Genomic DNA, 26,785 nt, shown 5'->3' on the forward strand with positions numbered 1-26,785 from the left:
AAAGGTATGCCAGCTTCAAAACAAAATGTAATTTAGTACCTATGTGATGTAAGTCTAAAGTGATATTTGATTTTCATTTGTGGATAATGGAATTTCTCTCATTACTTCATGTAATTATATCTTGTAACTGTTGTTTAAGACTTAGAATGCAACAATTTTCAAAATCTTGACATTAAAAATTACCTTGATCAACAGACTCAAATCAATACATTTTTCTAAATATATTAGGCATAGTAGTATTTAATGGATACTCACTGAAGCTCTATATTTAAATTACTGAAGTTAGGAAGAGGGTAAGGTTTGGGGAGAAAGATAAGTTCAGTTTTGGACACGAGGAGTTAACATATGTGAGACATCCACTTTGAGATGTCCAACAGGTAACTGGTAATGTTTGACTGGAGATCAGGAGTCAGGTTAAGATGGACAAACGGATCTGAGAATCATCTGCATAGAGATGGTAACTGGATCTATGGCAGCTGATGAGAACACCAAGTGACACAGTAAAGAGGGCCCAGGACAGAATCCTCAGAGACACCCATGGCTAGAGGGCACGACTTGGATTCAGCAAAGGAGTCTGAGAAGGAGGAGTGAGACAGACAGGAGACCCAGAAGAGAGCAGAGAGTGTCAACAAGAGTAAACAACAGTGTCAAAGGCTGCAGAGCAATCAAGAAAGATGAATATTGATAAAAGACCATTAGATCTGGCAATTAAGAGACTATTGATAACTTTGGAGAAAGTAGTTTCAGTTGAATGATGAAGGTGGAAGTAGGATTATAGAGAGTCCAGAAAAGAGAGTAATAGACGCACTGATTACAGACAAATTTCTCAGAGAGTTTAGAAACAAAAGGGAGGAGAGGTACAGGACAACAGCTATTCAGGATGGGCTGAGCTAGTGAGGATTTAACTGAGGATGGGGGGAGACGTGGGCACATTTGTAGGAAGTCGTGAAGTTGCTAGTAGGCAGGGAGAGACTGAAGATGAGTAAGAGGGTACAGATGATAGAGGTGGTGACCTGCTGGAGGAAAGAGATACAATTACCAAGAATAAAACAATTCCTACTTGGAAGGAACTTGCATCCCATGGGAGTACATATAAAAATATAAACAACATAAATATAAAGTAAATAAATACAAATATGTACAAAGTAGTAAAATACGAGGAAGATGTGGAGGAGGGAACTAGTGTTTCGGATGATTAGGAAATGCTTCATGCGTAAGATGGTACTTGAATTCCCAGTGTCTTAAAGGAAGAAAGGAACTCTGAGGAGGAGGAAGATAGGAGAGTATTCTAAGCATTTGTGATGGCCAGAGCAAAAGCACAGTGACAGGAAATTTGAGTGTTGTGCATATGGAAAAGAGAGAAAACCAGTGTGGTTGGTTATGAGTCTGGAGGCATTGCAAAACTGAATCCGTGGCCCAAAAGCAAAAATTACGCATCTACAACACAAAAACAGTAAGATGAGATTCAGAGTGATGCAAATTATTCTAAAGTTATATGATCAAGATTGGAATCCAATCCATCCATATTTATTTGAGCACCTACTCTTGTGTAATACACAAGATGGTATTGTTGGGGGTACAAAATATAAGAGAGATCCTGTATTCAAGGAAAATAGGGCAGTATTAAGGAAAAGATTAGAAGTCAGAAGACCTGGGTTCAAGTCCTGCCTGCACTACTAAGTTGCTATATGACCTGGTAAAGTCAGCTTTTCTCTCTGGATTTCACTTAGTTTCCTCATCTGAATAAGAGATGATCTCGAGAGTCCCTTTTATCTCCAACAATCTATGAGTTTACAATCTAGAGAAATAAAACAAAAGAAAGAATTTGACTAATGGGTCATTAGAAAAGATATCACAAGGCAGTATTCGACAAAAGAACTATGTGGACAACTGATGTTAATTAAGTTCAGAGGACAGAGAGAAAGACTGGGGTGACCAAGAACTGGGATCTGGAATGAATCTGGAAGGATAGGTAAGATAGAGATAGGACAAGAAGAAGGGCAATGAGAAAGTCAGTCCAGTCAGAAGGAACGATAAGGAAAAAAAAATCCAGAATCAGGAAAGCACAAAGCATGTTTAGTAGGTAGTGAATAAATTTGTTTGGTTGGAGCAAGAAAAGATTTTTGTGTGGTTAAAACAGAATGAGTCCCCCAATTTTCCATTATAACTAAGTGCAAGAACACCCCAATTAATGGGAACTTTCAAGCAACTAGCATCATGAGAAACTTAGAAGTCCAAGTTCCAGAAGAATGTAATTAAGTAACAAATTTCTATGACATTTAATACTTATTAAAGTTTATTTTCAATCTTATAATTTTCATCATTAGGGATGGTTTTTAGAAAGCAAGTATACAAATATTTGAATGTTACCTATATATTAGTAAAGTGCTAAGTACTGCTAGGGAATATATGAAAGTACTCTATCGTCGACAAGACGACAATCTTTTGGGGAAACAAGTTATATACCGGAAATAATAATAAGATAATAGAATATACATATTGAAGGCTAAATCCTAGGGTACTGCTGTTTGGTAAACACAATAAGGAACACATTGGACTTGACAAATGATTGAATTTGGGAGAATATAAAGGGTGTCTGGTGCAATATAAATCACCTCCAAGGTTTTAAGACTGAGAGGAGGTAGAGGAGTACAGCTACCTATAGTCATGGGAAGTTAATGAATAGGAGATAAGGAAATATCTTTTGCTTATCAATAAACAAAAGATTTACTGAATACTGTGTGTGCTAGAAGTCAAAGCTGACACTACACAGCACAGTGTCTGACACATTAGGAAGTGCCTTGTTCACTGTTGACTGACAGGTTGTAAACTTGGGTGACTAAAAGTACCCTTGACAGAATATAGGTGTTCAGAAGATGGATGGGATTTAGAGGAACGATGATGAGTTTTGTTTTGGATATGTTAGGCTTTAGATGTTTAATAAACATTCAGTTCAAAAGTTCAGTGGGTAGTTGATGGTATGAGACTAGAGCTAAGAAGAACAAAATACCCCCCACACTCCCACATCTCCCTGTGAGTTATCTCTAGGCAGATGACAGATAATGACCCCTATAGTTCCCAAAGGTTTAATTAAGTGAGAAAGCGAAGAGAAAAAATGGAAGGGCGCCCAGGACATGGCCTGGGGGTATATTCACAGTTAGGGAGTGTGACACAAATGATGACTTGTGAAAGAAGATTGAGAAGGAATGGTCAGACAAGGTAGAGGAGTCAAGCATCCTGAAGGAAAGCAACTGTATCAAATAATACAGAGAAGTCAAAAAGTTTGAGGACTGAGAGAAGTTAATTAGATTTGGCAATTAAGGTATAATTAAAACTTGAGAGAGGGGGAAAGAGTTAAAAGATCAATGGAAGAATCATTTTCCAAATCATATCTACTGAACTGAGTCATCATGTAATCAAAAGAATCCTGAGAGGAGATGGTCCACTCAAGAACATACATGTTTTGAACTATGACTACTTTGGTAGCATGTTCTGACAACACATTTCTCAAAGTTCTTTCCCTAGGGACACTGTGACTCACTCTCTTCCCAATTCATCTTTCTCTTGAAGCCCCCTTCCCCTGATCTATCTTCTACTGTATCACAAAATCATCTTTCATGTTTCAAACAGCTCACTTTGCCATTCCTATCTTTGGGCCATCCAGTAGAGCCACATAGTTCCCTTTTCTCATAAGAAACTTTCTTTCAGATTTATTATGCAGTTTGGGCACTCTCTTTTGGGTTTCAGTATGTTTGGGTGTTTCATTACAAACATTAGCTTTATGTTTATCTTTCTTTGTATTTGCATTTATTATAGGTCGCTGCATTTTGATTTGTCTTTGGATTTTTTGATTCAGGTTTCTTTTAAAAATCTTAAACGCTGAAACAATTTTTGTCAGCAACTGCGGATATCTGTAATTTCTAATGCCATACAAAGTATGGTATCTTTTAAAATATATTATTGGCACAGTCTCCTGTCTCCAATTCTCTATTTGGGAAGGAAAGCCTAAAGAGAAACTTGGTCTTCCAATTATCCACTGAAAAAGTCAACTACTATTTCTCATGCTCCTTCCAAAAAGAGTATTCAATGGTTCAAAATTCAAAAGGTTAACTTGCAGAACTAAAACAGATTTTTTTTTAAAAGAAGAAAACCTTAAAATACTTTAACTTTGAATAATTTAACTTAAAAAGGGTTTTATTTAACACTACATAATTCATTCATTTAGCATTATCTCATGAAGTGTCAGAGCACATTTTCACAATTTTTTCTGTGGAACAACTACGCACTAATAATTAATGATAACTGACCTCCACATTTGGTCAAGGACAAATTAAAGTTTCTTTAGCACTATGCAAAGCAGCCTCATTTGGTAAACAGGACATAAATAAAATAATCCAAATGTACTAGGAAAGTTTGGCAACATGTATTGACTAAGAATTGCTTTGGGAGGGAATAACATACACATTCAATTGGGTATGGAAATCTGTCTTACCCTACAGGAAAATAGGGGGAGAAGGGGAGAAGAGAGCAGGGGGATGATAGAGAGGAGGGCAGATTGGGAAAGGGGGGTAATCAGAAGTAAATACTTCTGAGGAGGGACAGGGTCAAAAGAAAGAATAGAATAAATGGGAGGGCAGGATAGGATTAAGGGAAATAGAGTTAGTTTTTCACAACATGTCTACTATAGACGTGTTTTGCACAACTGCAACGTATACAACCTATATGGAGTTGCTTGCCTTTTCAATGAGGGTGGGTGGGGAGGGAGGAAGAGAGAAAATTTGAAACCTAAAGTTTTAAAAACATATGTTTAAAACAAATGTTTTCACACACTACTGGGAAATAAGAAATACAGGAAATGGGGTACAGAAGTCTATCCTGACCTACAGGAAAATAGAAGGGGAAGGGGATAAGAGAAGGGGAGAGAGATAGAAGAGAGGACAGACTAGGGGAAGGGATATTCAGAATGCATGCCATCTTAGGGTAGGGGGAGGGGGGAGATGGGGTGAAAATTTGGAATTCAAAAACTTGTGGAAGTGAATGTTGAAAGCTAAAAATAAATAAATTTATATTAAAAAAAATACAAAATACAAAAAAAAACCCCAAGAATTGTTTTGGGGGCAAGGAAAAATTAGACTACTTATAAAGATATGATGAACTCATCTAGCTTAAGTAAAAGGAGCTTGTCTCTGTGAGGAGGTACCCTGAATCATGAATTTTCTGAGTATAACCACTTAATCTAAACTCTATAAAAGTATGTAAATGGAAACATTTACTTAAACCTATAAGAAACACACTTAGAAGTGTTCATGTATGATGTCTTAATCACACCAGAGGGAGAGCTGAATTTATTTTATAACTCTGGATGGTACCCAGACTTAAAGGTCTATTAAGGAAGGTAGTGAAGACTAATTTTGTTGCCTGGTGCAGAGGTTTGAAGTTGAGTTAGGTCAGTCAAAAAGCAATTATGAAATCCTTACTATGTGAATGTCTTTGTGCTAAACTCTGGGAAACATGATCCCAAGGAGCTCATATTTTAATGGGGGAGACAACACGCAAACGTAAAATAATAGAAGAGCGGATCAGAGGTAATCTTAAGAGAGAAGGAAGTAGGAATGAGGAGGATGAGGAAAAGCCTTCTATAGAAGGTAGGATTTGAGCTGAATCTTCAAGAAGTCAGAAGGCAAAGCATGGGGGACAGTTAGTGAAAAGTCACAGAGAGTAAAGGTGGAATATAATGTGACAGAAAGAAGGCAGGTATTGAGATCAAGGAATTGGGCAACTAAAAAAAAATCTTGGAAAAACAACAAATTTTAAAATCTCATAAAAAAAAGGAATCCTGAAAATCAAAGAAGAAATTAACAAAATGAAAAAAAAAAAACAAAAAACCAAAAAAACCCACTGATATAATAAAACTTGAAGTGGATTTCCTGAGAAAAAATTGACCATTATTTAAAAAGAGGAAAACCAAACAGTATCAAAAATGAAAAAAGAGAATTCACAACAAATGCAGAAGTAAATGATATTATTAGACACTATTTTTGTCCAACTATATGCCAATAAAACTAAAACAAGGGAGGGGCGGGAGCCGCACAGCAGCTAGGTGGCTACAGTAGATACAGCAGGAGGACCTGAGTTCAAATATGGCCTCAGAGACATAACACTTACTAGCTGTGTGACCCTGGGCAAGTCACTTAACCCCACTGCCTAACCGATGCCCCCCCCAAAAGAACCCCCACACCGGGACTAGACGAAATTATAAGAGAATTTTATCACTCAAAGAATAATTAATTTCAAATTTATGCAAAATGTTTGTAAAAAACATGAAGTATCATTTTTAACTTGGAAACCTCTCTTGTACATACTCCCTCCTGCTTTCTCTCGCTGCCACTGTCCTGGTGCAAGTCCTTATTACCTCATGCCTGGACAATTACAATAGCTTGCTGGTAAGGCCTCCTTAACTCAACTCTCTCCCCACTCCCATCCATGCTCCACTCAGTTGTCAAATTCACATTCCTAAAGCATAGGTCTGAACAAGTCATCTCCCTGTATTCAATAAACTCCAGTAGCCCTCTATTTCTTCTTGGTTTAAATATGAAATCCTCTGTTTGGCTTTTAAAGTCCTTTATAACTTCGGCTCCTTTCTACCTTTTTTTTTCCTTTTTAAAAAAGTCTATTTTATTTTTAGATTCATTCTCTCTCACTTTCCCTTTCTCCCTACTAAGAAAACAAGAAAAATAAAACCCATTGTGATCAGGTATAGTAAATTTTTTTTTTCTGCATTGGCTATGATTTCCCCTAAAATGCCTCATTCTGCACTCTGAATACATCACCTCTCTATTTGGAAATGAGCAGCATATTTATAATTCTGTTGGATGGTAGTTGGTCATTGTGTTGAACAGAGTTTCTAAGTCTTAAGGTTTTCAAAGTTAATTGCCTTTACAATACTGTTGCTATTTTAAAAATTGTTTTCCTAGTTCTACTCACTTCACTTCATCAGTTTATACAAATGTTCCCAGGTTTCTCTGAAACCACTCCCTTCATTATTTTTTTAATTTAACTTTAAAAAATATTTTAACAAGAGAATACTATTCCATTATTTTCATAAACCATAACTTAATTCAACAATTTCCCAATTGATGGGCACCCCCTGCCTCAGTTTCCAATTCTGTGACACCACAAAAAGAGTTACTTTAAGTTAATTTTGTATATGGGTCGTTTTCCTTTTCCTTTGACTGCTTGGATATACATCTAGTACTGCCGAGTTAAAGAGTATACACTATTTAATACCTTTTTAGGCATAGTTCAAAATTTCTTTCCAAAATGGCTGGACCAGTTTATAGGTCTGAATTAGTGTATCTTGTTTTCCCAGAGCCTCTCCATCACTTGTCATTTTCCTTTTTCTTTTTTAAAGCAACTTTGCCAATCTGATAGCTGTGGGACAGCACCTTAGAGATGTTTTAATTTGTATTTCTCTAATTATTAGTGATTTAGAGCATTTTTTTATATGACTATTGATAGCTTGGATTTCTTCCTTTGAAAATTATCTGCTCATATCCTTTTGATGACTTATAATTTGGAGATCTTTATCAGAAGTTTGCTGAAAAGATTCTCTCTCAAATTCCCATTTCTCTTCTAATTTTTGTGGAATTTGTTTTGCTTATCAAACTTTTAAATTTTATGTGGTCCAAACTGCCCATTTTATTTCCTGTATCTCTTATTTGGTCATGAACTCTTCTCTCATCCACAGATACGAGAGGTAATTTTTTCTATTCTCCTCTAATTTGTTTATAGCACCCTTTGTGTCTTAATCATGTACCCATTTGGTACTTTTTTGGGTATACAGTAGGAAGTGTTGATCTATATCTAGTTTTAACCAGGCCACTTTCCCCAATACTTTTTGTCATATAGTGAGTTTTTGTCCCACTAGATGGGATCTTTGGGCTTATCAAATACTAAGCTACTATGCTCGTTTGCTTTGATATATTATATATCTAGTTTATTCCACTGGTCAACCTCTATGTCTTAGATAGTAACAAACTGTTTGGATGATTATGGTTTTGTAGTATAGCTTGAGATATGGTACTGCTATGCCTTCTCCCAACTTTGTTTTTTCATTAATTCCTTTGACATTCTTGACTTTTTTGTTCCTCCAGATGAATTTTGCTATTTTTCCCCTAGTTCTATAAAGTAATCCTTTGGTAGTTTGATTGATATGGCACTGAATAAGTAAATTAATTTAGACAGCATTGTCCCTTCTTGCCTTTGCAGTCTTCATATGCCTTAATCCTCTCCAGTCCTTTTCAGTCTAGTAACACACTGGTCTCCTTTCTGTGCCTTGCAAGACAATCAAACTTCTGACTCTGGGTATTTTCAATGGCTGATCCCCATGCCTGGAATTCTCTCCCATCCCCCCCCCCTTTCAAATCTCAGCAAAAGAACTACTTTCTGCAAGAAGTCTTCCCTAGTCTTTTTTGATATTAATGCCTTCCCCTGAGATCATCTCCAATTCATCCTGTATATGTCTTGTTTGTATGTTGTCCCTTCTTCCACATTAGACTGTGCTCTCCTTGAGAGCAGGACTGTTCTTTGCCTTTATTTATATCCTTAGTGCTTTCAGCACAGTGCCTGGCACATAACATGTACTTTGTAAGTGCTTGTTGACTTGACTTGCTAGCAATGTTAGTTATAGCAATAAGAAGAAGAAATTGAGGAAACAAGTATGGCAAAGAAGAAACAAAATTTTTGCTTTATGGAGAGGAAATGATGTGCTTAGGTAACTCTAGAAAGTCAATTAAAACAACTGAAACAATAACTTGGGTGAAGTTGTAGAATATAAAACAAATCTGCACATATCAGTTTTACCAACAACTCAGCAGGAAGAGAGAGAAATTCCATTTAAAATAACTACAGAATGTATAAAATACTTGGAAGTCTACCTACTAAGCCACACACAGAAACTATATGAATACATTATAAACTAATCTTTATGGTAATAAAGGAAGACAAATAATTGGAGAAATATTAATTGCTTGTGGATGGGTGGAAACAATATGATAAAAAGGACATTACCTAAGTTACTTTACTTATTCAGTATCAACCAATCAAACTATCAAGGGATTATTCCATAGCACTAGAAACAGTAACAAAATTCATCCATAAGAACAGAGTCAAGATTCTTAAAGGAAATAATGAAAAAAAGAGAGAAGGAAGGAAGTCTAGAAGTATCAAATCTCAAACTTTACTACAAGGCAGTAATGATCAAAGTATGGTTACTAGTTAAAAAGAAAGAGGCTGATCAGTGGGAAGATTACGTACACAACATACAGAAGCAAATGAACCTCAGAACTCAGTGTTCAATAAACTCAAAGACTTCAGCTACTGGGATAAGAACTCATTATTTTTAGTGACAAATAGTTTTTGTCCCTATCTGATAAAAACTGCTGGGAAAACTGGGCAGCAGTCTGTTAGAAATTAGATTCAGACCAACACCTCACACCTTATACCAATGTTAGATCTAGACGGATCCATGACCTAGATTTTTTTTAAAAAAAGGATAATATTATATGTAAAGAAATTATAAGGACAAGGCAGAAATTATATTTCATATTTACAGATAACAGAAGAGATTATGAACAAATTAAAGACCACAGAAGATAAAGACAAAATTTAAAAGTTTAGCACAAATAAATCCAGTACAGCTAAAATTAGAAGGGAAATAGTTAACTAGGCAAAAAAAACCAAACCTCTTTGCAGTAAGTTTCTCTGATGAAGTTTCACGTCCAAGAAACTGATTCAAATTTATAAGAATAAGAGCCATTTCCTAACTGTTAAATGGCCAAAGGATACAATACAGGCAGTTCTCAAAGGAAGAAATCTAAGCTATCTACAGCTATATTAAAAATGATAAAACCAAACCAAAAAACCAAACCTCTGAGTAGCTTTTTTTTTTTTTAAAAGAAAAATGAAAATTAAAGCAACCCTGAGGTTGCTTACACCTTATATTATAGACTGGCAAAGGCGACTAAAAAGGAAAATGAAAACTGTTGAGAGCAGCTGTGGAAAAATTGCACATCGATGCACTGCTAGTGGAGTCAAGACCTGGTCTAGCCATTCTGCAAAAGCAATGTGCAATTATGCCCCCAAAGTTACTAAACTGTGACCAGCAATTGATCCACCAATACCACTAATAGAACTATACCCTAAAGAGATCAAAGAAAGAGGAAATGACCCTATATGTACAAAAATATTTATAGGGGCTCTTTTTGTAGTGACAAAGAAGTGAAAACCATTGGAAATGGCTGAAAAAATTATGCTATATCCAAGTAATAGAATACTATTGTACCATATGAAATAATGAAAGAGATGATTTCAGAGAAACCTGTAAAGACTTGAATGATCTAATGCAGAGTAAAAAGACCAGAAACAAAACAGTTTATACTGTAACAACAATATTGTAAAAACAATTATGAAAGGCTTCAAAACTCTGATCAATGGAATGATCAACCATCGTTCAAGAGGCCTGATGATGAAGAATACTATTCATCTCCTAAGGTGAGGTGACGGACCGATATGCAGAATGAGATAACATGTTTTTGGACAGGGCCAATAGAGGAATTTATTTTGGATTACTATGTAATTTGTCAAAAGAGTTTTCTTTTTCTTTTTTCCTCCTACTTAGGAGGGAGGAAAAAAATGTTTAATAGTTGAGAAAAATAAATTAAAAGAAAAAAGGCAGAAGCTGCTATAAGTATATACAGGGAAATAAAATGTAAAAAGATGGACAATTTGGTTTTTTATTGCATTTTAATACTAGTAATAACTTACATTTAGATACTAATTTAAAGTCTGCACTGTGCTTTTCTCTCCATGCCATCCTGACAATTCTCCTATGCTCCAGCCTCCACCTCCCACCTAGAGTCCCAAGCTCCTGCTCTAGGACCCTGAATTTCAGATTCCCACACATTGACCATTATCCTGCCATCCTCATGCCACGTTCCTTGTGTATACTCTCTTGTCCTGTCCACCACTTTCCCAACATGTGCTATAAGGTGAGGCCCGTTAGACTAGGGGCTGTTTTGTTTACTTGTATTCAAAATCCTAATGTTTAGCACAGTGCCTGGAACGTGGTTAAGTGCTTAATAAATGCTTCTCCTTTTCTCATAACTCTGCCAGGGTATGCTTATTCCCATTTCACCGATGAAGAAACTGAACCTCAGAGTTAAGCAACTTGGTATGAGGTCACATTTCTGAATGATCTAATATACATTATATGCTTAAATGATAATTTGTTTTAAAGCTTTTTTGGTAGTATCAGCAGAACAATAACAGTCCATAACAGCTTCTATCAAGGATTCTGCCAATCTGGCAGAAATAGGGTAGCATAATAACACAACTACAGGAATAATCCATAAAGGCACTAAAAGAAATTACACTTTTCTGAGTCAAGTGCTAATGGCTTTGTAAGCATTATTTGTATATATTGCTAAGTCTGTTTGGCTAGAATCAGGAGTAAGCAGCACTCAGAAATGTAGGCATTGCTAATACTTGTTAAAAAAAAAATTATCACATCAGAACACCAAGACCTAGCCAGCTCAGGCATACATATCTAGGCATCTTGTCATCTACTCTTCCATCTCTCCTCCCCAAAGCACTTATTAATTTTACATGTTGTCTTCTCCCATTTAAATATAAACTCCTTGGGGGCAGGGATTATCTTACTTTTTGCTTGTACTTGTATTCCCAGCACTTAGAACAACTTTACAAGGAAAAAATAAAATAATCCCTGTCCAAAGGAGTTTATATTCAAATGGGGGAAGACAAAATTTAAAAGGGAGCTGAAAAGTGGTTAGGGGCACAAGGGAAGAAGGTGGCAATAAGGTGGAGACATTTTCTTGGGAGTCATGGTTTGGGCTGGATTTGAAATTAACATGGTTGGTGGGGGTACTTCCTCAAATAAAGGTTGCAAAAGAGGAACTAACCAACTGGAACAAGAAGCCATTGCTAAACGCCAAATCACAACAGCAGAGTAGAGTATAGAACCCAAGACCTTTGGCTTCAAACACAAGGACCCTTCCCGTTGGAGGCTGGATCTTCAGTCTCTTCCACGACAGGCAAACACAACCCAGCAGTTGTTCCACCCGGAGGGAGAGGCGTGTCACCAGCCGCAATCCTCAAATCAATATTACTGTGGCAACACAAAGGGCATAACTCATTGTGTGAGGACTCAGCTCAGAATCCCAGAGGTCCTAAGTCAAAGCTCCCTTTCCGGGTCACAGCTCCACACTCCCTCACACACAGTCCCTGTTTAACTCTACCCTTTCCTCCACCGTGTCTGGTGGAGCTGTGGCACTGTTTTTTTTTTAACAAAAAGTCCTTGAACAAGCCCTTCCACCTTCTTGAAATCTCAGAAATCTTAGTCCCCCGGAAGACACTGCATTCTCAGCCACCTTCTCCTGGACTGAATGGCACTTCTCATGCTTCTTCATACAAGCTGGGACAAGAGAGGGAGTAGACATGCCTCTTGCTCCTTGCTCCCATTTCAAGGTCACTTTCCTACCACCTCTGTGACCTCACCTCCTTTAAAGTCACTCGACCCACAAAATGAGTACATGATTTAGACATAAAGGGGGATACCATAAGCGAATTAGGAGGCCTGTCAGACCCTTGGAGAAGGGAAGAATTTGTGGCCAAACAATAGATAAGAGAACATTATGGAATGTAAAATGGATAATTTTGATTACATTAAATTGAATTACAGTAAATTAAAAAGGTTTTGCATAAGCAAAGCCAGTTCAACCAAGATTAGAGGTGTGAGAGATGGCCTAAAGTGCGGTTTCCTCAGGCCCAAGCCCTGAGCTGAGTTTCACCTTTCTCAAAAATCCACATCAGCAAGGCAGTTCCTGGTCACTCCCACTTCCTTGTACATGCATACATGTAGTTCCCAAACATGGTATGTTTGCTTCTTTTGGGTATTAGTTGCTGCGTTTAGATTGTACACCTTGAGTACCCAGCCAATGGGGGAAAGAGGCAAGAAAGTGGGAGGGGGCATGCATTCGGGCTATAAAACTTTGCTTCTCACAGTGAGCTGCTCACTCCCTGGCTGCCATTGCTTGAGCAGCCAGAAGGGCTGTGCGCTTTCTCATGAGAAAGAATAAAGACCTTTTCTGATCTCTGATTCAGACTCCAACTCTCGATTTCGGTGGTCACTGTTCCACAGAGAGGGGAAGCAGAAAGCTGGGAAACAATTTTTATAGCCAGCATCTCTGATAAAAATCTCATTTCTAAAATATATAGAAAATTAAGTTGAATATACAAGAATACAAGTCATTCCCCAACTGATAAATAGTCAAAATATGCAGTTTTCAGATGAAGAAATTACAGTGATCTATAGTCATGTAAAAATACTCTAGCACAGTGGATACAGCACTGTCCCTGGAGTCAGAACAACCTGAGTTCAAATCCGGCCTCAGACACTTGACAATTCCTAGCTGTGTGACCCTGGGCAAGTCACTTAACCTCAATTGCCTCACCAAAACAACAACAAAACAAAAAATACTCTAAATCACTACTGATTATAGAAATGCAAATTAAAACAACTCTGAGGCACTACCTCACACCTATCAGATTGGCTAACATGACAAAAAGGAAAAATGATGTGTTGGAGAAGATGTGGGAAAATCGGAACACTAAAGCATTGTTGGTGGAGTTGTGAACTGATCCAACCATTCTGGAGAGCAATTTGGAACTATGCCCAGAGGGCCACAAAACTATGCTTATACCTTTTGATCCAGCAACAGCACTACTAGGTCTGTATCCTAAAGAGATCATAAAAAATGGAAAAGGACCTGTTGTGGTCTGAGAGGTCAAGCACAAGCACCCAACCACCCCATCAGACCCACATGTACAAAGATATTTATAGCAGGTCTTTCTGTGATGGCCAAGAATTAGAAATTGAGGGGGATGCGGATCATTTGGGAAATGGTCGAACATGTGGTGGCATATGAATGTAATAGAATGCTACTGCTCTATAAGAAATGTTGAATGGGAGGATTTCAGAAAAACCTGGAAAGATTTAGATAAACTGATGCTGAATAAAGTGAGCAGAACCAAGAGAACACTGTACATAATAAAAGCAACACTGTGTGATGACCAATTTTGATAGACTTAGCTCTTCTCAGCAATACAATGATTTAAGACAATTCCAAAGACTCAGGATGGAAAATCCTTTCTACATCCAGAGAAAGAACTATGAAGTCTGAATGAAGATCAAAGTGTATTATTTTCTCTCTTTTTTTTCCTTTCTCATGTTTCTTTTCCTTTTGTTCTGATTCTTCCTTCACAACATGACTAATGTGGAAATATGTCTAACAGGACTGTACGTCTATAGCTCCTATATCAGACTGCATGCTATCTTGGGGAGAGAAGAAGAAAGGGGAGTAGAAAAAATTTGGAACTCAAAATTTTATAAAAATGAATGTTGAAAACTATCTTTACATGTAATTGGAAAAAATAAAATACTATTTAGTGGAGAAAAAAACAAAGAACAAAAAAAGACAAACAAAAAAAGGTCACTCAACCCAGAAGGATCGTACTGCCTAGATCTTGATGAATTCTACAGAACAGCTCCCGGATCATTCATTTTTCCATTTTCTCAATGTCTTCAGACCTGGTTCACGGTGTTTCTCTATAGCAATCTACCTTCATATTCAGAGATTTCAATTTACATGCTGATGTCCTCACAAATGGACTGGGAAGCAGTCCACAAAGCAACTCAATTTCTGTTATCTGCTCCATCCCTCCATCTCAGCCAAGGACGATCTCTTGATCTCATCATTATCCAAAGTGTTCACCCTCCCCTATCCATAACACTGACCTTTCCAGCCAGGACTTCTCTCTATTCTTATTCTTTTTGAAATCTCCTGTCACTCCTCAGCCCACCACTTCCCTACATCATCACTTCTGCTCTGCTGTTTCTTCCCTCCAACATCTCAACTTTTAAACCAGTCCAGTTTTCTAATGTTGTTGGCCCTTAAATCCCTTGCTCTAGTATTCTGTTGCCAACTCCAATTCTCTTTCCAACTCCTCAACCATTCCCTGTTATTTTTCTCATCTTCAATCTCTCTTTATACAATGGATTCTTCCTTGCGCCAATAAATATGTCCAAGTTTCCCTCAGATAAACCTTTGCTTCAACTTGCCATTCTCAAGATAAGTTTGTATATCTCTTCTTCCTTTCTTAGGCGTACTCTGAGAAAAGACCAATCTACACTCCATTTCCTCACATTCCACTTACATTTTTTAAAAAAAGTCTTTAAAATAAACATTTTACTGATGGTTTTAAAAAAAATTGCTCAATTATATCCTTCCCTAACAGAACATTCCCTGTAAGACTAACGCACATTGTAAGAAAGTATTAACTAAGGAAAACAAATTGGCCACGTTTAACAAAAGTAGGCCCCATTCCTTGCCTAGAGTCTATCAATGCTCTGCTGTCCCATCCACTTCTTAATTCCTTGCAGTCCTCTTCAGACCCAGCACTGAATGAAAACTTATCTCTGAGATTATCAATAACCTCCTACCTCATAACTCCTAATCTAAGGTCCTTTCCACAGTCTTTATTCTACTTTGGCTTCTCTGCAATTTCTGTTAGTGTTGAACATGTCTAGTTTTGGTGATGGTTTCTTTAGATTGTTCTATTCTTTTCTTTAGATTCTTTAGGATCTGTTCCTTTTCAGTCTCGGATGCTAGATCATAGGATTATGGGTTTAAAGCTGGAGGAGAACTTGGAGTTTATCTGCTCTACTTCACTCATTTTACAAATGAGAATCCTGAGGATCATAAGGAAGCAGGACTGGAAACCAGATTCCATATTCAGTGCTCTTTCCACTCTATCTGCTATCTTTATCATTCTTCTTCCAGCCACTAAGAAGAAACATCCCTCAATGCTATGTCCTGGGTTCACTCTGTCTTCTCTACACTCTACTGATCACATCAATTCCCACGGGTTCAATTAGTAATCTCTATTCAAGTGATTCCCAAATCTATATATATACAGTCCAAATCCCTATCTTAATCTCTAGATCCACCTTATCAATTGTCTATAAGACTTCTCCACCTAGACGTCCCATAAGCATTTCAAAATTAAAATACACAAATCAGAGTTCAAACATCCCTTCTCCACACTTGGTTTCCATCGAAGGCACTATTATCCTTTTGGTCACCTTGATTCACAACCCTGAAGTGATCCTTGATTACTTCCTCTACTTTAACCCCCATATAAAATTAGTTGCCAAATCTTGTCACTCTCATCTCTTTTAGTATCTTTAGCATCTTCCACCCATATGGCATCTAACTTAGCTCGGCATCTGGCTCCCACCTACCTTTCTAGTCTTATTTTGTATATTGTCCTTCCAGTCATACTGGACTGCTAACTGCTCCCAAAGAGAGCTCTCCATTTTTAGCACTGTGCCTTTGCACAAATGGCTCCTCATGTGTAGGTTGATTTCATCCTTGCCTCTGCCTCTTAAGATTCTTAGCTTCCCTCCAACTATGGCTCCAGTGTCAACTCCTAGGGGAGCTCACCGTGGACTGCTCCCAGTTATGAGTAAATCTTTGCTCTAGCATCCCCTCCCCCTCCCCACCTTTCACATCACAGTCTCCCTGACAGCAGAGACTTGTTCATTTTTATTTTTCTATTCCCCAGTAGCCTAGCCTTATACACAGCAGAACCTTAATAAATATGTGTTAGAACCTAATCGAGTTGCAGTATGGACAATAGTAATTAGCAAAATATAAGAGGGAAGATTATGAAAATGTGAGATGAAAATGGTCAGGAGCTCCTGGTTCTCTTAGGAAGAATAAACAAAGACCAAGTACTTAAGCCTTTATAAAAATACATGATTTACACTCACAATTCAAACACTGAAACACAGCCAAGCAATTCTGGTGCCTCTTAAAGTTCATTAGCTGGAATTCAAACTGTATTTTAAACCTCTAAATTCTTTTGAGAAAATATATTAAACCTATATTATTATTATTACATTGATTAGCATAGTATAAAGGAAGGGGCTTTATTAGCTCTATAAGAACATACAAAGTGAGAGTGAAATCACTGGACTTTGTTTTCTTCTAGGCCTTTGTTGGAAACAACAGACACCCACACATTTGTGATAATTGTTAAGCAAACAGTAATTCAACAGAGACAAAATAGATGGCAATTAAAAATAAGCTAGCCTTCTTTCTGCAAGTGTCTTAATTTACTTCAAATTATTCTCTACCTCTTTCCTCATTTTCAGTTAAGCTTATGAAATCTATGGAACAAATATTTCCAAAGTAAGAAGCATAAATAAAAGTATAAAATAGTGTTGCAATTCAGCTTTCAAAAGTGAGTATTAATCCCTATCCTCTAATGAGTATTTTCCTAAAAATTTAATATCACTATGATATTTAATGTCACTTTATGAAGTTTGGATTTATAAGTCTAATGTGTAGAAAACTCTCTGAATTTCTTCCCATGTAGAATGTCTGCAATTTGTCTAAGCACCCACCAGGCAGAGGATAGTACCAGAGCTATGTGTAACTATGTGGTTATCCAAATCACAGCTTAACATACCTATTCAATGAATGATGCCTTGTCTGCAGACACAGTGTTATTGAAAGAGCTGAGCACATGAACCTAGGACTAGCACAAATATTTAAAAGAATGCTTAATAATTTCTTCCACTAACGCCCTATTCCAAAACCTCACCTTGGTACACAGGTGACCACAGGTTTTTGAAGCCAGTGGAGCAAAAACCTTGGCAGGTCCTACCAAGGTGGAATGGCTTCAAGTACAGGCCTATCTAAACAGTTAATCTCAGAGAGGGTCATCACCTGAAGCCTGGTTATCAAGGGATTTATTTTTAAAACCACAGCAACCTGAAGATTTTTTTTTTTTACTAATGAATTAGTGGGTTTCAATTTGTATTGGTAAAGGAAGTAAGTACATACACCAGTGAGATCACAAATCCCTGAAGTACTGAAATAGACTTAAAGAAATATCACACCCAAGGCAGAAGTAAGTGTCATGCTTTCTAACTGTTTAACTGCTCTCACCGCTTTGTTTCACCCTGGCTCTATTTCAGGACTGAATAAAACACTGACATCTTAGTCTCCCAAGCCCTTGTCCACTGTATGTCAAGTACTTTCAACCTTTTATCAGGTGTCAGAAGCTGTGCAGACTTTGTTTACTGCCATAACTGCTCTAACAGAACTGGCTCATTTATTGTTTTCTGCTTTTCCCAGGAAATATCCTGCACCTCAATCTCTTTCAGTGCTCAAGATACTCTGTATTTCCCATTTGGCAATCACTGAAAGTCACGTCAATGGAATGCCCTGTTTGCCACCATGACTTCTGTTATTTTTTCCCAACCAACACAAGGCTTTTCTTCCAACTTTTACTCTTTTAAATCTTTCTTCAGAGAAGTCAAAAGTGGTGTAATTCTAATGGCATAAAATATTTAAATTTACTCATCAAACACTTTTTCCTAGCAACGTTGAAACTGTTACACCCATGTTCTGACTCAGGTTGCTGGTTTCTGAAGAGAGTGTGTGCCCTTTTTCTAGAACATAGCACTTAAATATGATTAAACAGGCTATTACATAGCCTTTAAACAAGGTAACTTCAGCACAGTTACACAGACAACGGCATTGCCCTACAGACCCAGATGAATATTAATGAGGTTATCTGGTCCCAGCAGCCTAACTAGTAAGTCAGAGAGTGACACATTAAACTATCCTACTTTGCACACTGCTACCCCAAATTCTACCTGCCTCTTCCACCAAATTTCTGGTCACTGGTAATTTTAATGAAGGGGGCAGCCAAGGATAATCAGTTCAATTTTAGACACTGTGAATTAGAGTCAGGTTGGCCTAGTGGACATAGGACTGGGCTCAGAGAATCAGAACACTTGAGTTTAAATTCTGCCTTTGATACTTTCTAGCTGTGTGACTTTGGGAAGGTTACTGTGACTTTCCTGTGTCCTAGGCAACTCCCTAGGAATAATTTTTAGTGGAGACATTTCCTTTGTATCTACAATGAGAAAATCACTTATCCTTTGAGTATTCATGTACTTGAGTTTGAGGTAGTAACCCCAGGACAGCCTGGGTGACTTAGGAGAGAGCTGGTGACACATATTTGAGGGTAAGTAGTTTAGGGGTAATAGTGGAAGCCATGACAGGAGATAAGTTCTCTGAAGACAGACTGCTTAGTGTTGGGGGAGAAGTAAAGACTGAGTTAGGGAAGTAGAAGGAAAAGTGAGATGAGACTGCTACAGAAACAGACAAAACAGACTGCCCTCCAAAGGTTGTCCCTGGGTAACACTAGACTTAAAGTATTTTTGCCTCTTTGTCACTCAGTGTGCTCACCACTACTAAATAGTAAAGAACACAAATGACAAGAATTATATCTCCTAACCAGGAAGCTGTTTCTAATGCCTAGCCTAGTTTTTTCATTTTTCCTAATATCTTCCTCCCTAACTTCTTATCTCATTCTATGGCTGCTGACATAAATCCTTCCTCACATCTTCTTTTCATGATTAAATCTCAATTCTTATAACCTCTGTTATAATAACCTTTCCCAAATCTTAATGATGCCCAATAGATAATTCTTCCACTTAACTTACATATCAATTTAGGTCTGCAAAGTTACTACAAATGGCCAAATTAGATGGATTAATCTGGGCAGCATAAATAAATGGTAAAAAAGATACACAAGGTATTAACAATGATGTAAAGGATGCCTCAAACCACTAATAAGAGAAATATAAATTAAAACACCTCTGAGGTCCCATCTGATTGGTTGTGAGGACTGTGGGAGGTCAAGCACTCTAACATACCATTGGTGGGGTTGTGAATTTTCCAGAAGTTGAAAATATACGCTAAAAAGCCACGAGATTGCACATCCTGGTTCCAGTGATACCTCTATTAGGCATATACTCGAAAGAGGTCAAAGATGGCAGAAAGAGACAAACATATTTAAAGCAACATTTTGTTGCTGTTGTTGTAGCAAAGAATCGGAAACAAAGTAGGTACTCATCAGTTGAGGAATACTTGGACAAATTGTGGTATAGGAAAATGGAATTATTGTGTCATAAGAGATGACAAATATTAAGAATTTAAAGAAACTGGACACAGACCTGTATGAACTGATGCCGAGTGAAATATACTTATAGAGTTTAACTGTCCTCCTTCCCAGGGACACATAACTAATAAATGCCTATAGAAGGATATGAACTCAGGTCTTGATTCCAAGTCCAATGATCAATTCACGAGAGTTACAGAATGAGCGATACAATTCCAGACACAGTCAATGTATAGACTTGTTTTACTCGATTATACTTGTTATTTTTTTAAAAGGAGATTCTTTTGGGGGAATGGGATGTTACTTAGTGATGGAGATAAAAAAGTAATAAAAATATATATAGAAGAAAAAAGTTCATTTTTGTCACAAATGGCAAATTTGCTACTACTCTGCTAAATTTTTCAGCTTTAAACACACTATAAAGAAGCTCATTGTTACACAGTCTTTTTTGTTTCTTTGTATATTGAAATGTTTGTTTTTTCTGTTTTAACAGTTTACTATTTAGTTTTACATTATTACAATGGTTAGTTACCAGAAACTAATCCAATGCATTGTCTTATATATATATTTTTTGTTCTGTACATGAAACACATCAAATACAAGCATTTCAATAAACACAGAACAGGAAATGAATATAGTACAAGAAACTATGACTCTTATGCAGAGCTTGTAATTAAAAAAAATACTATAATTCATTCAACATATTAGTTGCAAAGCTGTCCTGCTGGTCAGTGACTCCAGAATCTTCTGTTCTTTGAATTTAAAAAATAAAATGCTACAATGGTCCTCTTTCGTTTCTTGGAATCTCTGTTGCTAGTCCACCTCTTCCCCTAATGTCACCCCTTCTCTCATGTACCAAATAAGTATAATGAAGCAAAATAATCCAAATATTGGCCATGTTTGAAAATATGTAGCTCAACATTCCCCTTGAGCCCCCCAATTTTTTTGTCAGTTGATAGGTAACATGCTTCAATTATCAGTCCTTTGGAGGTATGGTCATTATAACAATCAGAGTTCTAACGTCTTTGAAAGTTGTTTTTCTTTGCAAAGTGGTGGGTTTTGTATAATTGTTTTCTAGGTTCTGCTCATTTTAATCTGAATTATTATAACAGTTGGGTCACACTCAGCTGATTCGATGCACTGATTTTTGTCTTTAGTTCATGTCAGATATAATTTCTCATAGCACCTCAGCAAATGCAACATACGAAGTGATGGCTTCTCATTCCAGAGATCAGACTTTAACTTATTCTAAGGAGTTCATAGGCTTTACCAGATTGTCAAAAGGGTCTATGACACAAAAAGGTTTAACCATTAAAGAAAACCCCCTCATCTTAACCTTCGATGAATAGTAAAAGGAATCTGAAAAGCCCAAACAATTTGGTATAACTCCTAGGAAAGGGACTGAAAATTAAAAATCTCTTAAAAAAAAAAGGCCAATCTGAAGAACAATTTAGTATTTACATAGACAAAGGAGAAACACTTTCTCGTCCTTCCTATCTAATCAGAATAATTTGGCTCCACTTCAATGTCTCATTGATGTGGGCACTCCCCTTGACACTGAAGATTGCAATCATTGGATTAATTTCACAACTAAGTTAAAACAGAATTTGAAGGATCCTTTATAAAAACAGCCCTTTGACTGCCATACAAAGCGACTTCTTATAACTAAGTCTAGAAAGAACAGACTCAGTCTGTTAAATTACTGAAATGCCCACATTTGAACTGGGAATGGGAATATTTAAACAAGTACAGCTTTTGATAATTATTTAGTAGATGATTCAAATTTTAGAGCCAATTTTTTGAGTTGTGTTCATTCTTTGCTTATTTTGATCAAGGAATTTGGTTGATTTAAAATGCAATTCAGGCACCATCTTCTGGATGAAACCATTCTTGATCTCTCTAACTGCTACTGTCCTCCAACCCAAACTACCTTGTATTTAACTACTTTGCTTCTATTTATACTTACTATTCAGTTTATATTTATCCTGTATATATTTTTGTATGTATTTGTCTCTGCCATTAAGCTTCTTGGCAGTAGAAATTTCAGTCTCTGTACATGTATACCCAGCATTTCTTACAGTGTCTGACAGGAGACACTTAATAAATACTTGTATATTAATTAAAAAATGGAAGCCTTTCTTTGACAAAGCAAGAATTTCTTTTCTAAGTACCATTCATCTTCAGGTAAAACATATGAATGCCAATTATATTAGAATTATAAAACAGAAAAATATGCTCCCTTACATTTTGGGGTGATTAGTTCACATCTCTGATTCAGGAAATTTACTAGGTTTTTTAAAAATATGGGTGAAAATGATTCCAGATTTATGAAAAGACATTACCCAAATCAATTCTTCAAATATGATTTTTTCACCTACTTACAGGGGGCATGTGCACTTAATCTTTTAAAATTTTATTTATTTTATTATGAACGTAAGAAATAAAACAAGCATTTCTATAACAGAATAGGAAAAAATGATATTTACATTAAACTGTAAATCTATTAAGTACAATTTACTATTCCTTTAAAATATATAATAAAATTATGTAACTTTTTTCCTCCCCCCCTCTCCTCACTGCCACCCTAGAAATAGCTGCCATTGGACACAGATATGTATTTATATGTAAAGCCATCATATATATACTTCTATATATCAGTTCCTTTTCTGGATGTAAACAGTGTCTTCCTTCATATGTCCTTTGTAGTTAATTTGGGTATTTTTAATAGTCAAAATATCTTAGTTACTCAAAGTTGTTCCTAAAACAATATTGCTGTTACTATATAAAATGTTTTCTTGGTTCTGCTCATTTTGCTCTTCATTGTTTGGTGCAAGTCTGTCCGTGCTTTTCTAAGATGATTAAGCTCATCATATCTTATTACATATAATTTTTAAGAAGCGGATGAGTTAGTTCAGAACCTCTTCTTACACTGCAGAGTCACAGAACTGCCAGTGGTCTTAGGGCCATCTAGTCCAATCTGAGTCTCTAATGAGCTGTCATGGTAACATACCCTCCAATGGGTCACTGAGCCTTGGCCTCTTCAGTGTCTAGGAAGCCAACACTTTCCACTCACCCTATTCCCATTTAAGGTGAACTCCCATAGCTCAAGTCTTAACTGTTCTTTGCAATTGGCTGCTATTGTTTTTGCTCCAGTCCTCAGGAGCAACACCTCTTTTCTCCAAGACATGCCTTTAAATGCTCAAAGATATCTATCATGCCACTCCACTCCATCTTTTCTTCTTCAGGCACAGAATCAGTGACATGAAATCATTTTTCAGGCTGGGACATCACTGGTAAAACTGAAGTTAATCTCCCTCCATGGCTACTTTTACCTCTTTGCTCAGAATGGTGGGCTGGCGCTCGCCTTCCTCAGCATGGTGTCTTTTTATTTTCACGTTTCCTTAGTCACTGGAGTCACCTTTTTTTAAAATTCTCCAGTTCCACCATACCGTTGTTTTTGTATGACAGCCACTGTAGGTATGGCCCAGACCATAGTTCTGCACAAGAGGATTGTGTTTATTTTTGGTTTCCACTACTCTTACAACAACACCCAATGCTACTGTAACAGTATACTGTGCTGATAAAAACAACATCAGGAAAGAGTCTCCATCACCACTTTGGTGCCTCTTCTGTGGTGTGAAAGCTCAAAACTCAGTCTACAGTAAGGAGAACTACATTATGTTTCTGTAAATAGTATACCACAACAGTTCTAGGGAGGTATTTTTAAGTTCTTTGACAACGAGTGACAACAGAACTCTGCAATGGTTTAAGTGAAGTCTAGACACAGGCATTAAGGACAGAGGTCCCCCTTCTGTCCTACCATTCTGTGGTTTGGTAATCTTTAGTTGTTTGTACTTCTGGAAGTATGACAGAAATGTGATAGGCAGCAGTACGATATTCATGAACAAAGTTAGTATTTGTGGACATACAATGTAGTTTACACACCAATGCCACCATCATAGAGAACACCTAGAACACCTTTATACAGTTGTAAAGGAACTTATCAGAAATCACAAATTTAGAATGAGGAAGTCACGCACAGATCATCTGTCTTGTCCAAGTCCCTCATTATAAAGAGGAGAAAAATGTAGACCTGAGAGGGCCAGTGTAACCTGTCCAAGGGTGAATCTGAACCGCCAGCACTCTTCCTATACTACTGTCAAGTGTCAGAGGCAGAATCTGAACGCAGAGCATTCTACCTCCAAGTTCAGCACTTTACTATGCCATGTAACTATTGGGTAGTATAAATAAAGTATAATATAACAATTATATTAAATAGGCATTTTCTTTCAATTTGGCCAAAACTAAAATTGTTAATTAGCCATTAGCAAAGGAAGAGATTTTTTTTGGTTATCTCTAAATTTTCCTCAAAATGCTGAGGTAAAAAAATGCATTCATAGGTGCATGTCTAGTAGATACAATTAGAGTAAGGCCTTTCATCATTATGCCCTAAGCAAAGAAATACAATGATCCATGTGAGATAAACAATGAAAGAGGTTTGCCTAAGTAAAATGAAAAGTACCAGTCAACTGCTTTTTTCATTAAGGATTTTGTCTGTGTTAACAAAAACAAGGTTGAGTTTTGGTTTTGGTAGTTTGCAGCATGACACAGGTTTTACCTATGTGGATAAAATTCTAAACACTTTATTTTATAAAATGCCAGTAATTACCAAGAACACACGTTAATTTATTTTCATAAACAGCAAAAAATATAACCTTAGTAGCTGTGGTGATTGGGATAATGAGAACACTAATTATTTTCATTTTCAAAATTCCACCAGGTTACTTTGTACTATTTAGCACTTAGAATTTTGTCAATCACTGGACATTCATTAAGTACTGTATTATTTAAACATAAAATCTGCCCATAATGAAACTTCTGGTCAAATCTAATTTTTCAAAGTATTATACAATTGCTGGATTAATTCACGTAAACAACATGCTAGTTTTCCTTTTACGTAGTCCCTAAGGGTTATCTATTACAGAACGAATGTGATTCCATAAAACTAATGTAATTCCATAGACATTTCAAGTTTACAAGGTGGCTATTTTCCTCTTAAATGAGAGAAAGAAATCTGTTGGTACCAGGAGATTGAAACACATGATGAAAATGTTTTACTCTAGCTTTTGTACATGCCTCAAATATTCTCTATTGCATTACAAAATACAAGGAACAATGAAATAAAATCTGATTATGGAATTTTATAATATAAAGAAAATTCTGAAACATGGTTTACTTGCCATAAAGAAAACCTTTAAATTTTAGTCTGTATCTAAGATATGGGTGAAGAGAGGTTTCATTCTTCATAGATTAAGATTCTTAGTGTGCTATATTTTATTTGATTTTGTAGTTCTATTTATACTTATGTTTCATTTTACAAAGTCTTTACATTTTAGTATGTTGAATACATTTAATATCCTTGCACTACAGAATTATTTAAATTATTTGAACATTCATCAATCACCTACTATATCAGGAGTTCTTAACCTTTCTATGTCAAAGACCCGTTGGCAGTTTGGTGAAGCTTATGACCCCTTCTCAGAATAAAGTTTTTAAATGACCAAAATAAAATATATAGGTTTACAAAGGAAAACAAATTTTTACTGAAATACAGTTATCAAAATATTTTTAAAAACACATTCACAGATTCCAGGTGAAGATACACTGTACTATCTATAAGGCACTGAAGCAGCCTGTCTTTGCCCTCAAGGAGATTACAATCTAGCAGAAGAGGATAAGACATGTATACAAACGAAAATACTGAACTTAAGAATTTATGAATTTTAGATGAAGAAATTAAAGCCATCTATAGTCATATGAAAAAATGTTCTAAATCACTATTGATTAGAGAAATGCAAATCAAAACAATTCTGAGGTACCCATGTCATACTTATCAGGCTGGCCAACATGACAAAACAGGAAAGCGATAAATGTTGGAGAAGATGTAGGAAAGTTGGAACACTAATGCATTGTTGGTGGAGTTGTGAAATGATCCAATCATTCTGGTGTGCAATTTAGAACTATGCCCAAAGGGCTATAAAAATGTGCTTACCCTTTGACACAGCAATACTACTTCTAGGGCTATATTCCAAAGAGATCATAAAATGGGAAAAGGTCCCACATGTACAAAAATATTTATGGCAGCTCTTTTTGTGATGGCAAAGAATTGGAAATTGAGAGGATGCCCATCAACTGGGGAATGGCTGAACAAGTTGTGGCATATGAATGTAAGGGAATACTACTGTGCTATAAGAACTTCAGAAAAACCTAGAAAGACTTTCATGGATTGATGCTGAGTGAAGTGAGCAGAACCAGGAGAATGTTGTGCGATGACTAATGTTGATAGACATAGCCCTTCTCAGCAATGCAAGAATCTAAGGCATCTCTCCAAAGGTCTCATGATGGAAAATTCTATCCACATCCAAAGAAAGAACTATGGAGTTTGAATGCAGATCGAAGCATACTATTTGCTATTTTTTTCCTTCTGTTTTGTTTTGTTTTCTCTTTCTTGTGGTTCCTCCTATTGGTTATAATTCTTCCTTACAACATCACTAATGTGAAAATATGTTTAATAGGAATGTATATGTATAGCCTATATCAGATTGCGTGCCGTCTTGGGGAGGGAGGCAGGCAAGGAGGGAAGTGATTGTTGATAAATCAAAAGAAA

At 36.6% G+C, this 26,785-nt stretch overlaps 1 protein-coding gene across 3 annotated transcripts in view; it reads right to left on the reverse strand.

Moving 5' to 3' along the window:
* GTF2F2 (general transcription factor IIF subunit 2) overlaps positions 1-26,785 on the reverse strand; it is a 159,532-nt gene that overhangs the window by 32,825 nt on the left and 99,922 nt on the right. The gene's annotated exons all lie outside the window — the stretch shown is intronic.

This window comes from Phascolarctos cinereus, unplaced genomic scaffold (assembly GCF_003287225.1).
Source record: "Phascolarctos cinereus isolate Bilbo 61053 unplaced genomic scaffold, phaCin_HiC Scaffold_7;HRSCAF=346, whole genome shotgun sequence".
Classification (NCBI taxonomy): Eukaryota; Metazoa; Chordata; class Mammalia; order Diprotodontia; family Phascolarctidae; genus Phascolarctos; species Phascolarctos cinereus.